This window comes from Mauremys mutica, chromosome 26 (assembly GCF_020497125.1).
Source record: "Mauremys mutica isolate MM-2020 ecotype Southern chromosome 26, ASM2049712v1, whole genome shotgun sequence".
Taxonomy (NCBI): Eukaryota; Metazoa; Chordata; order Testudines; family Geoemydidae; genus Mauremys; species Mauremys mutica.
In genome coordinates this window covers 701,465-711,665 of record NC_059097.1, presented here as the reverse complement: position 1 = coordinate 711,665, position 10,201 = coordinate 701,465, and the positions used below count along the sequence as shown (strand labels likewise).

Sequence of the window (10,201 nt, the reverse complement as noted above, 5' to 3'; positions counted from 1 at the left end):
ACAGACCAGAAAGAGAACAAGGAAACCAGCCGGGGGTGAAAATGGGTAAACACATTTCCTCTCAGGGAACTCAGAAGGACCTCAAGGAAACCACAACAAAGCAGGAAATCATCATTGGAAAGAGAAAAAATACATGCACAGAGTGTGGAAAAAACTTACGTGACTACTCAGCCCTTCTTAATCATCAGAGAATCCACACAGGGGAAAGGCCCTATGAATGCCGTGAGTGTGGGAAAACCTTCAATCGCAGATCAGACCTTTCTGAACATCAGAGAATCCACACAGGGGACAGGCCCTACGAATGCCGTGAGTGTGGGAAAAGCTTCACTCACAGATCAGCCCTTTCTGTTCATCAGAGAATCCACACAGGGGAAAGGCCCTATGAATGCTGTGAGTGTGGGAAAACCTTCAATCGCAGATCAGACCTTTGTAAACATCAGAGAATCCACACGGGGGACAGGCCCTACGAATGCCGTGAGTGTGGGAAAACCTTCACTCATATATCAACCCTTTCTGTTCATCAGAGAATCCACACAGGGGAGAGGCCCTACGAATGCCGTGAGTGTGGGAAAAGCTTCACTCACAGATCAGCTCTTTCTGTTCATCAGAGAATCCACACAGGGGAAAGGCCCTATGAATGCTGTGAGTGTGGGAAAACCTTCAATCGCAGATCAGACCTTTGTAAACATCAGAGAATCCACACGGGGGACAGGCCCTACGAATGCCGTGAGTGTGGGAAAAGCTTCACTAGGAGCTCAGACCTTTCTAAACATCAGAGAATCCATACAGGGGACAGGCCCTACGAATGCCGTGAGTGTGGGAAAAGCTTTAGTCAGCGCTCACACGTTATCGCACATCTGAGAATCCACACAGGGGAGAGGCCCTTTGAATGCCGTGAGTGTGGGAAAACCTTCTCTTGGCACTCAGTCCATATTAGCCATCAGAGAATCTGCAAGGGCAATGAACACCATAAAAACCTCTAGGGCTATCAATTTTTTTTCTTTAATACTTTTCCTGATTCCCACATAATAACTTTTTAAATCTGTTTGAACTGTTTGCAGCACTGTTATCCCTCAGCTTGGCCAGATGAGTGGCCCATTTATGCCTTTTGTAGTTTGCCTTCTTTTGATGTGGGCCCATTTGTCCTTTCTATCAACTCAATTATCCCACAAGTAACTGGAGTGTGCCCTTCCTATGAGGAACCAGGGAGCGTCACATTTATACCATTCCTCCTATTGCAAAGTTATTGTTAGAGTCGCCAGTGATACAGATTGTATCCGTGCCAGTTGTTCTCACGTTGCTCTGGGTTGTGCCGAAGAGCAGTTACATTGGGAATTTTTCATGTTATAGTTAAATAAAGAGGAGCAGGGGAAAAAAGTGTCATTTCAGCCTCTGTGACACTGGAAGGAGATGGGGTGGTTCAGAGATTCCCTCCTTCCCCATCACTCCAGAACTGTTACATTTTGGCTTCTCTATGCAGAGTTTATTTTCATCACATTCTATCCCTCCACTTCTCAAAATGGCATATGAGGAAGAGTTCTCAGCTGTCTGTGCTTGGACATGATGCTTTGATTTCTTTCCTCCTATATCAGAGTCGCTATGACTGGAGATGAAAGTGTCAAAGACCTGGAAGGGGAATTTGAATGGATCCTAAACATAGTGTGATTATTTGGCGTTTAAATTCCAGGTTTCATCTATTGGTAAAGCTACTTCTGGCAAGAGGACTATTTTGTCCCCCATTATGGGATGCTGGGATACTTACAATTTTGTAAATAACATAACTGACTATTGAGAGAGTGCTGAGTGAAGCTGCTTTGAATGGATCAGAGGAGAATGTGATGGGAGAATCTCCTGTCCTGATTCTAAATAATCAGATGTAACCTGCTCTGGAATTTCTCTTGATACTTTCATTGTCATGTATTCTGTCTCTCTGTGATGTGGGTTTCTCTCTTTCCTGAAGGCTGTTTGCTCACCCAATTGGATATTAGTTCAGTTCGATAGGACGTAGCTCAGATTTCTTGGAGAATTGAAGACAAATGGCCATTTCCTGAAGTCCTCATTTGTCACTTCAGCTTTGCTTTTTCCCCACCCCTCCATGATGACAGTTCAAGTGCAGTTCTGTCAACAGTGGAGAACTCTCCAATTTACTGCACATGGTAACAAAGAAACAGCAGTGATTTAAAATCTCCATTCGGAAATGGTGAACAACAGCAGAACCCCAACTAAGAAGGAAGTGCATATGATCACAGTGGAGTTCAGTTATTTAAGTCAGTATTTTCTGAGATGATTTGGGGAGAGAATTCCACATTAAGTGATTTTTAACTTGACAAAATGAACATGTCTTTGGTTCCTGAAGCATTTTTGTAACCCATGCCCCACACAAGATCTTTCTTATTCGGAATGCTCCCCTTCATGATGCAGATGTTGAGGAAAGAGAAGTGGTATTTTTGTTCAATTTATCCTTAATAGATGCTCAAAATGTGTATAAAATGAAATCAATGTTGGAAATCTAATAGCTGCAGAAAAATAGCTCTTTTTAAATAGAAATTCTAGCTCTGGTAATGAAGATTCTGATCCAGGCCTGTATCCAGTCCCTTGCCTGGACCCGTGTCACCAAATTAAAGAAAAGCTGGGCACGTTTCTGGAAGCCATTGCTTACGACACTGCTGAGATTTTGAGTGGTTTTGTAAAGGATTCTACTTCTGAGAAGTGTAAATTTACCCTAAAAAGGGCAAGGAAACAACGGGCATCAGGAATGTATGTTTTTTTCGGATTAGGCAAGAAAAGGGAGAAGCATTGTCCCCCTTGGATAGCCCCTGTTCAATTCCAGGTCAGAAAGCAAAACTCTTCTGCAAGAATATCCAAAAAATATTGTGTTTCACTTCACTGCATAAGTACAGGTGTGGGCAATTAAATGATGACCCTAAAATTTCATAAAAGCAAAGAACGCTGAACAAAAAAGTGTGGGAAATACGGCTGTATCTGAGAAAATGGCTTGGAATGAAGAAAGACAAAAATTGATCGGTCGAAAGAAAAGGCCCTGTTTCCCCCTAGTTTGGAACTTCTCTCACAACTACTGGAATAGAAAAGCTAAACAAATGATGTTCTATTGTTGCAAAGGAGATTGAAGTGAGGCCATTTTCTCCAGATAAAAGAAAATGGTCATGTCAGGAGTGGGATTTGAAACCACGTCTCTATGCAGAAACCAGAACACCCAAGAGAGAGGAAAAAAGAGTCTTAAAACGGGCACTTTGGACCAGTCCCCAATCCTAACGCTACAAAGAATGTGACTTATCAACCCTAGTTTTCATTAATATTTGATGACACTTTAGGGAGGCCGAGATGGCACATCTCTTTCAACTCCTAGAGACCTTCTCCAGCACAGCTGATTTTTCGGCACACTCACCCGGACCTAAAGATACACGTTTCCTGGAGTTCCATGAGTTCTGCGGTGTTGGAATCTCCCTGCTCGCGTTTTATGCAAACAAAAGATGGGTGCTGGCATTCTGAGACCCTCAAAATCCTGCCCTGGGGGCCAGACAGTTAAGCAACCAGCATCCACAACCTCTACCATGATAGCATCCTGTCTGGCAACAACTCTTATCAATAGCTGGGGTCTGAAATCCTCATTTCTTTGTTGTTCTATCACTGTAGTCTCCACTTTCCTATTGCTTGTCTGTATAATCTCTGTCTGGTTCTGTGATTGTTTCTGTCTGCTGTATAATTAATTTGTTGGGTGTAAAGCAATTCAGGTGGTGGGGTATAACTGGTTAGATAATCATGTTACAATATGTTGGGATTGGTTAGTTACATTTAAGTAAAATGATTAGTTAAGGTATAGCTAAGCAGAACTCCAGTTTTACTATATAGTCTGCAGTCAATCAGGAAGTAAGGGGGGGGGGAATGGGAATGGGGGTAGGGGAATTGGAGTTATGTTTTGCTAAGGGGGGGAATAGGAAGAGGGAATGGGAACAGGGACACAGACAAGCCTCTGTGGTGTCAGAGCTGGGAAGGGCGATACCGAGGAAGGAAATTGGAATCATTGCTTGCTGGAAGTTTACCCCAACAAACATTGAATTGTTTGCACCTCTTGAACTGCGGGTATTGCTGCTCTCAGGTCATGCGAGAAGGACCAGGGAAGGGGGGCGTGATGGGATAACCCCTGTAAGAAGTACGTCTTTCAGGGTGTGAAAAACCCTGGAATCAGTATAATTAAGCTGACCTAAGCCACGATTAGATAGTGCTAAATGAAAGGAAAGATTGTTCTGTCAATGTAGCTATTACAGGAATGGAAAACCCCTCCACTCACTGTAGCAACTGTCTACTCCACAGTGCTGTAGCAGTGTCACAGCAGCATTTTAAGTGTAGACAGCCTCAGAGTGAGACCAGGTCTGGCTCTGTGGATGCTCAGGCACTACAACAAGAGCAGTGACAATACACTAATGCTTCCGTAGTTGGCAGGATTCAAACTTGCCTGGGGAGACCCCAATGGATTTCTAGTCCATCCCCTTTACCACTCGGCCACAACTACTTGGTGTATAGGTGCTTCACTACACAATGATTCTGTTCTCACTGAATTGTCACTTCAAATTGCTCAGACCAGCTCCCCCAGCACACTCCTGGCTGTGCATTAGTGTGTGTCCATGGCTGAACAACAAGGGTTTCTGCCCATTTCCCTTCCGGCTGGAGCATGATTAGAGTGTATTTGTGGTTAACAACATTGCTATAGATTGTTGTTCATTCCCCACACTGACAATTCAGACCGTCCCGTTCCTATTAAAATCTCCACCAGATCATGCCAATAGCCGGAGTCAGGATTTCTCTGGGGGTTGGTGCATGAACTCAGCCTTGCATCCATCCCTGATGTTTCATGGACTAACAACAGCAGCGTAAAGAAAGAGCTGATCCAATATCTCACTGTCAGAGGTGAAGGTGGCCTCGTCCCGTCTGCATAACCATTGCCATTGCAGGAGAGAAGGTTTCAATAGAATCGAATGCCCTGGCTCAGACAAGAGACACAGGGAGGTTTTGCTGTTCATGGATCTGTGCAAAGGAAATTGTGTCTCTGTGTGAAATTGAGGAGGGAAATGAAATGTCCCCATGGTGGCCCAATGCCCTAAGGAATGTGGGCGATGGACTCCGGCTGGGAAATGATTTCACAGGATCAATGTATCGCCCTGATTAAAAGCCATGGCTAAAAGGCAGCCCCTGTTGTTAGTACCTGAACCTGTGTAGGGACGCCCGAGTGGGTATCAAGTCCATTGCCTTAACCAGGGGTAGTCAATTATTTTATCAAGATTCAAATTTCTTGGTCAAGGTATAGTCAGTGTATAGACGCCAGAGAAAATAAGACACTGATGATGATAAGAAGAATATAGAAATATTTTGCCGTCACTATGGGCATAACTATGATAATTGTTTTGTGTTTCACTCTTTATTATGGCACCACCTTCCTTCCCTTTAGACTTCTAGTTTACCAAGGGTAAAACTAAACATCTCTTCAGATACCAGGGAGTGTTTGTGTTCATTCCTGCTAGCTACACAGGGATTTGATGTAGCTGCGTTCAGTCCTCCGGTTCTGTTGGGATAAGTAACATTTCAGGCTGTCACTGAACTGAAGGAGGGAGATCATTTTTTGACAGATTATGCCTCCTCTTAAAGGTGTTTGTCTGGCAGCCTTGGTTCCCAGGTCTCTCCCGAGGGAAGAAAGTTTCTGTACAAAATACCAAACCTTTTAACAGAGTGGAGGGAAAGGCAACGGCCACATGATGAGGCCAATATGTACCACAACATGATTCTTTTATGTGGGATGACATCACCTTTCAATGGGGTTCTCGGGGAAGGAAAAGCAGCAATGGTGAGACTGAGTGGGCTCCTTTCTGGCTGACATGGTGGGCTGTGGTGGGTTTGGGAGTTGCCTGTAAGCCGTAAGTGGACTTGGTGCAGTGAAAACTGCTGCTCCATTCTGGCTGACCTGGGGGCGCCATTGATGACATGGGAGTGGGGACAGGGCGCTGGCTGTGAGCAGATGGGATCCAGGGAGCCCCAGCCTGCCCCTCCAGGGGCCCAGTCTTCTTCTTCTCTCCTGCCATGGGGAGCCCGGCCTAGAGCCTGCCCAGCATGTGCTGCAGCTTGAGCATTAAGCCTTCCTGTGTGGCCTGTGCTGGAGCTGACCCTGGCCCCCTGTGGGGCACTGTTGGGGGAAATCCTGACTGCAAATAATTCTGGCCACAAGATCAACCCATTGGGTCAAATGGGGCAAGCTGGAGGCCTGGTGCCTTAGTCTGTGGGGCCAGCAGGTCAAGCCATTTTCCTGCATGTGGGGGAGGCAGCCGCTGTGGTTCGCCCTTCCTGCTTCCTGCGCTGCTGCAGCCTAAAATCCCTGTCGGCCGGCAAGATGGGCTGGGAGCCTGGAGAGAGGCGGCAAAGGGGTGGCCCGAGCCCCCTCGGCCACTGCCCCTGCCCCAGGCAGCCCACAGAGACCTGATGCCTCCCCAAGTCACACACGGAGATGTGCCAGCAGCGCTAAGGCGGCTCCCTGCCCACTCTGCCCCCTCCCTCCCTGCCACACTGCTCCTGAAAGTGGCCGGCATATCCCTGCAGCCCTGAGTGCAAACGCCACAGCTGACCCGCCCCCGTATCCCACTGCCTAGGAGCCACTGCCGGAGGGGAGTGTGTGCCAGTCACTTTGGGAGCTGTGCTGCCCGAGGTAAGCACCTCCACCCCCGACCACCTCCTGCACCCCTACCCCTGCCCCAGCACAGAGGCTCCCTGTGTCTTGAACAAGCACCTTCAAGGATTGGCCAAGAACTTCTGCTCTGTTTCTGTGAAAGAGACACAAAAAAGGGAGCCCAACGGACAAGTTTAGTTCGCAAGCACAAACTGGCAGGGCCAAGCCTGGATCTCTCAGTTACTCAGAAGGCTCTTCAGCCAGCTCTCCCCAAAGGCCAGTCTCTAGAGGCTTTTGTGACATGATGTACTTCAAAATAGCTCCCTGTAGCTCACATAGTCATCATTCATATATGGCTGTGATATGTCCTACCAACCATTCCATGTAAGTTATCATATGAAAAGTCATGATCTGCTGAAATCGGTTATTCTGTCCAAATATGTATAGCATGAGGGTGTGTGAAGTTATGCATTTTGCTGTATGGTTGTTACTGAAATAGGCTATAATTTTGCTAGTGACCCCTGCCGAAGAGGGTGTTCAACAGCCATGAATCAGCAGAGGAATTGTAATTAAGGGATTTCCAATTCAGTGACAGATGCCCAAACACAACACTGTGGGGACTGCTCAAGTCTATGACTCGGTTGCACAAGACCACACCAGGAGGATTCCCCAACCTAGTGACTCAGCAGAGCCCACCCAGACATGTCTGGGCAAGTGTCTTCTAGACACTTGAACTAAGGATATAAAATAGGAGACTGTGGCATCATGTTTTTGCTTTTCTTTTCCCCCACCTATGCTGGAAGCAGCAGGAATCCTGAGAAAATGAAGGTCATCTGAGGACAGTAATCCAGGTTTTAGGGGGAATTCTATGTATTAAGGAGGGTAACATCCAGTAGGATGAGAAAATTGCTTGACCTAACTACTGCCTAGTGTAATAAGGTGTAATGTTTAGATTTTGCTGTGGTCATACAGTGCTTAGTGCTCTGCGTTCTGGCCTCAAGAGCCATGGATGCATGTTGAGTTACGATGACCTTTTCCTTGTCTCCACATTTCTTATGTGCCTCCTTCTGACACTTGTCAAAAAAAACAACTGGTTTCTTTTGGAAGCCTTTGCATTGCAAGGCAGGGCTGCCCGGGGGGGGGGCAAGAGGGGCAATTTGCCCCAGGCCCTGAGCCCCACAGGGGCCCCCACGAGAGTTTTTTGGGGCCCCTGGAGCGGGGTCCCTCACTCGCTCCGGGGGGCCCGGCGAACTCTTGCGCGGCTGGGCGCAGGAGCTTCTTCTGCTCCCAGTCTTCGCCGGCGGGGGGGGTCCTTCCGCTCCCGGGCGGAAGGACCCCCCCCCGCTGGCGAATTACCGCCGAAGACGGAGCAGGACCCGCTGCCGAAGTTCAGCTCGGTCTTCGGCAGTAATTCGGCGGTGGGAGGCCCTTCCTTTCCGGGACCCGCCGCCGAAGTGCCCCGAAGACCCATGGCGGGGGCCCCCCTCCGCCGAATTACCGCCGAAGACCGGGCTGCGCTTCGGCGGTGGGTCCCCCTCCGTCTTCAGCAGTAATTCGGCGGTGGGGGGGCCCACCGCGGGTCTTCGGGGCACTTCAGCGGCGGGTCCCGGAATGGAAGGGCCCCCCGCCACCAAAGACCCCGGGCCCCCAGAATCCTCTGGGTGGCCCTGTTGCAAGGCAGAGGCAGTCCTCTCTGTTTCCGCAAAAGATTCACCAAAAGGTGGGAAGAGCAGACACATTTGTTAAGGCACTACTGGGAGCTGCATTCCTAACTCCACTTTACCTGGCAGGTGAGTCACCCAGCTTAGCCACGGTGCGACTCTCTGGGACTTTTCTCCCAACCGCTCCATTTTTCATCAATGATAATCAAAAGGAAGGTGACATGACATCTGTGTGTGTGAACATCTCCAGGGAATCACAAGGATGTGTGGCGCAGGATCTCATGTTGCAGCAATTGCAGTCGAAGCAACCGCCATGCCAATGTCAGTCATAGCAGCGTTTTCATCAACTCCAGGTTTGTGATTTGATTGTTTCCAATGCTTCTCTCCAAAGAAGCCCTTTCCTTAGCAAGCAATGACTTGGATACCAAGGGAGGCCTCTTCTGTTTCCTAGGAAGACACAGGAAAATGTGAGTAGAGGAGACAAAAGCCATACGCCAAGACACCACTGGGAGTTGAAGCCAGGATCTCCTGTTTACTAGACAGGTGCTTTAGCCAGCTAAGCCATGGTGCCTGCCTGAAAAAAGTATTTGCAACTGTTTCATTTGATGGTTCAAGTCAACACCTGCAAATTCTAAAGTACAGACGTTCCCCATTTCCCTCAAGACTTGCAGACCTTGAGGTGTTTGGCTCTCTGTGCACAGAAAGCCACAGCTGAGTAGACAGAGGGCTTCTAACATGTGCCTCTCCCACCAGTCACTGTGATCATATAATGGTTAGTGATCTGTGTTTCAGTCGCAGCAACCTCAGCTCAGTTCTGTGTCATGGTAACCTTTCCTTCAGCTCCAGACTTCTCATTTGCCACTTTCCACGTGTGGTGGGCTGTCTGCCCCAAACAAGCAGGAGAAAGATTAAGACAGCCTTGAAGAGGCTGTGCAGAACCCAGCCTATCAAGAAAGGGCTTATTGGGAGAGCCAATCAGGAGAAGGCTTGCTGGAGCAGCCCATATATAAAGAGCTGCTCAGCACAGCAAGAGTTAGTCACTCCTTGGAGTTTGAGGAGGGGGGATTGGCTGCCCGGAAGGAACGAGCAGGGAGGGCACCATGATCAGAGTAGTGCTGGGGTAAGGGGTGCATGAGTGACCTCCTGGCTGACTACTGCCAGACTAAGGCCCTGATACAAAGGTGGAGGAAGGTTCTAGGTCTGTTGGGAAATGGTCCAGGGAAACAGATGGCAGGGTTGGAGGTTCACACCTTTTGCCTCAGTAGCCACTGACACAGGTGGCTACACCCTGGACTGCAGCTGGCCACTGAGGCAAGTGTCTGGGTAGAGGACACCCCCCCCACCCAGCAGGGGGGAGAGAACTGAGTGGGGCACAGCCAGAGGGCTGTGTCCATAAGAGGACACTGAAGTCCTGAGAGCAACATGGGTCCTAATGATAGAACAGATGGTGGCCAGACACTACTAGATGAAGGCGCACCGGAGAACCAGAGCTAATTGCTAGGATGGTCAGCAGGAAATGCTGCAGTGAGGCATGCCCCATGGCACCAAGACTTAGCCGCAAGGAAGGCTCTCTCTGTCTTGAACAAGCACTTAGAAGGATTCTGCTGACAGATCTTTTCTTTTTCTGAAAAGAGATACAAAAAAAGGAGCCAACAGACACACTAGGTTCGGCAAGGAAGAACAGGCAGGCCAAGCCAGGCTCTCCTGGTTAGTAGGAAGGTTCTTCAGCCAGCTCGTCTCAAAGATCACTATCTAGAGACCTTTTAATAGCCACTGCAGCTGTTCACCACAAAAGAGATGCCAAAATGGAGTTCTCCACTGCCTGCAGCCATCACGCTACCTGGAGTTCTGTGCACAGAGAGGCCCCTGC

The 10,201-nt window shown here is 48.4% G+C and overlaps 1 non-coding gene across 1 annotated transcript; it reads right to left on the bottom strand.

Annotated features, from left to right (window-relative positions):
* Positions 1-8,828: 8,828 nt before the first annotated feature.
* Positions 8,829-8,902, bottom strand: TRNAT-AGU. Its single transcript has one exon. It is a non-coding gene; the product is annotated as a tRNA-Thr (tRNA).
* Positions 8,903-10,201: the final 1,299 nt, after the last annotated feature.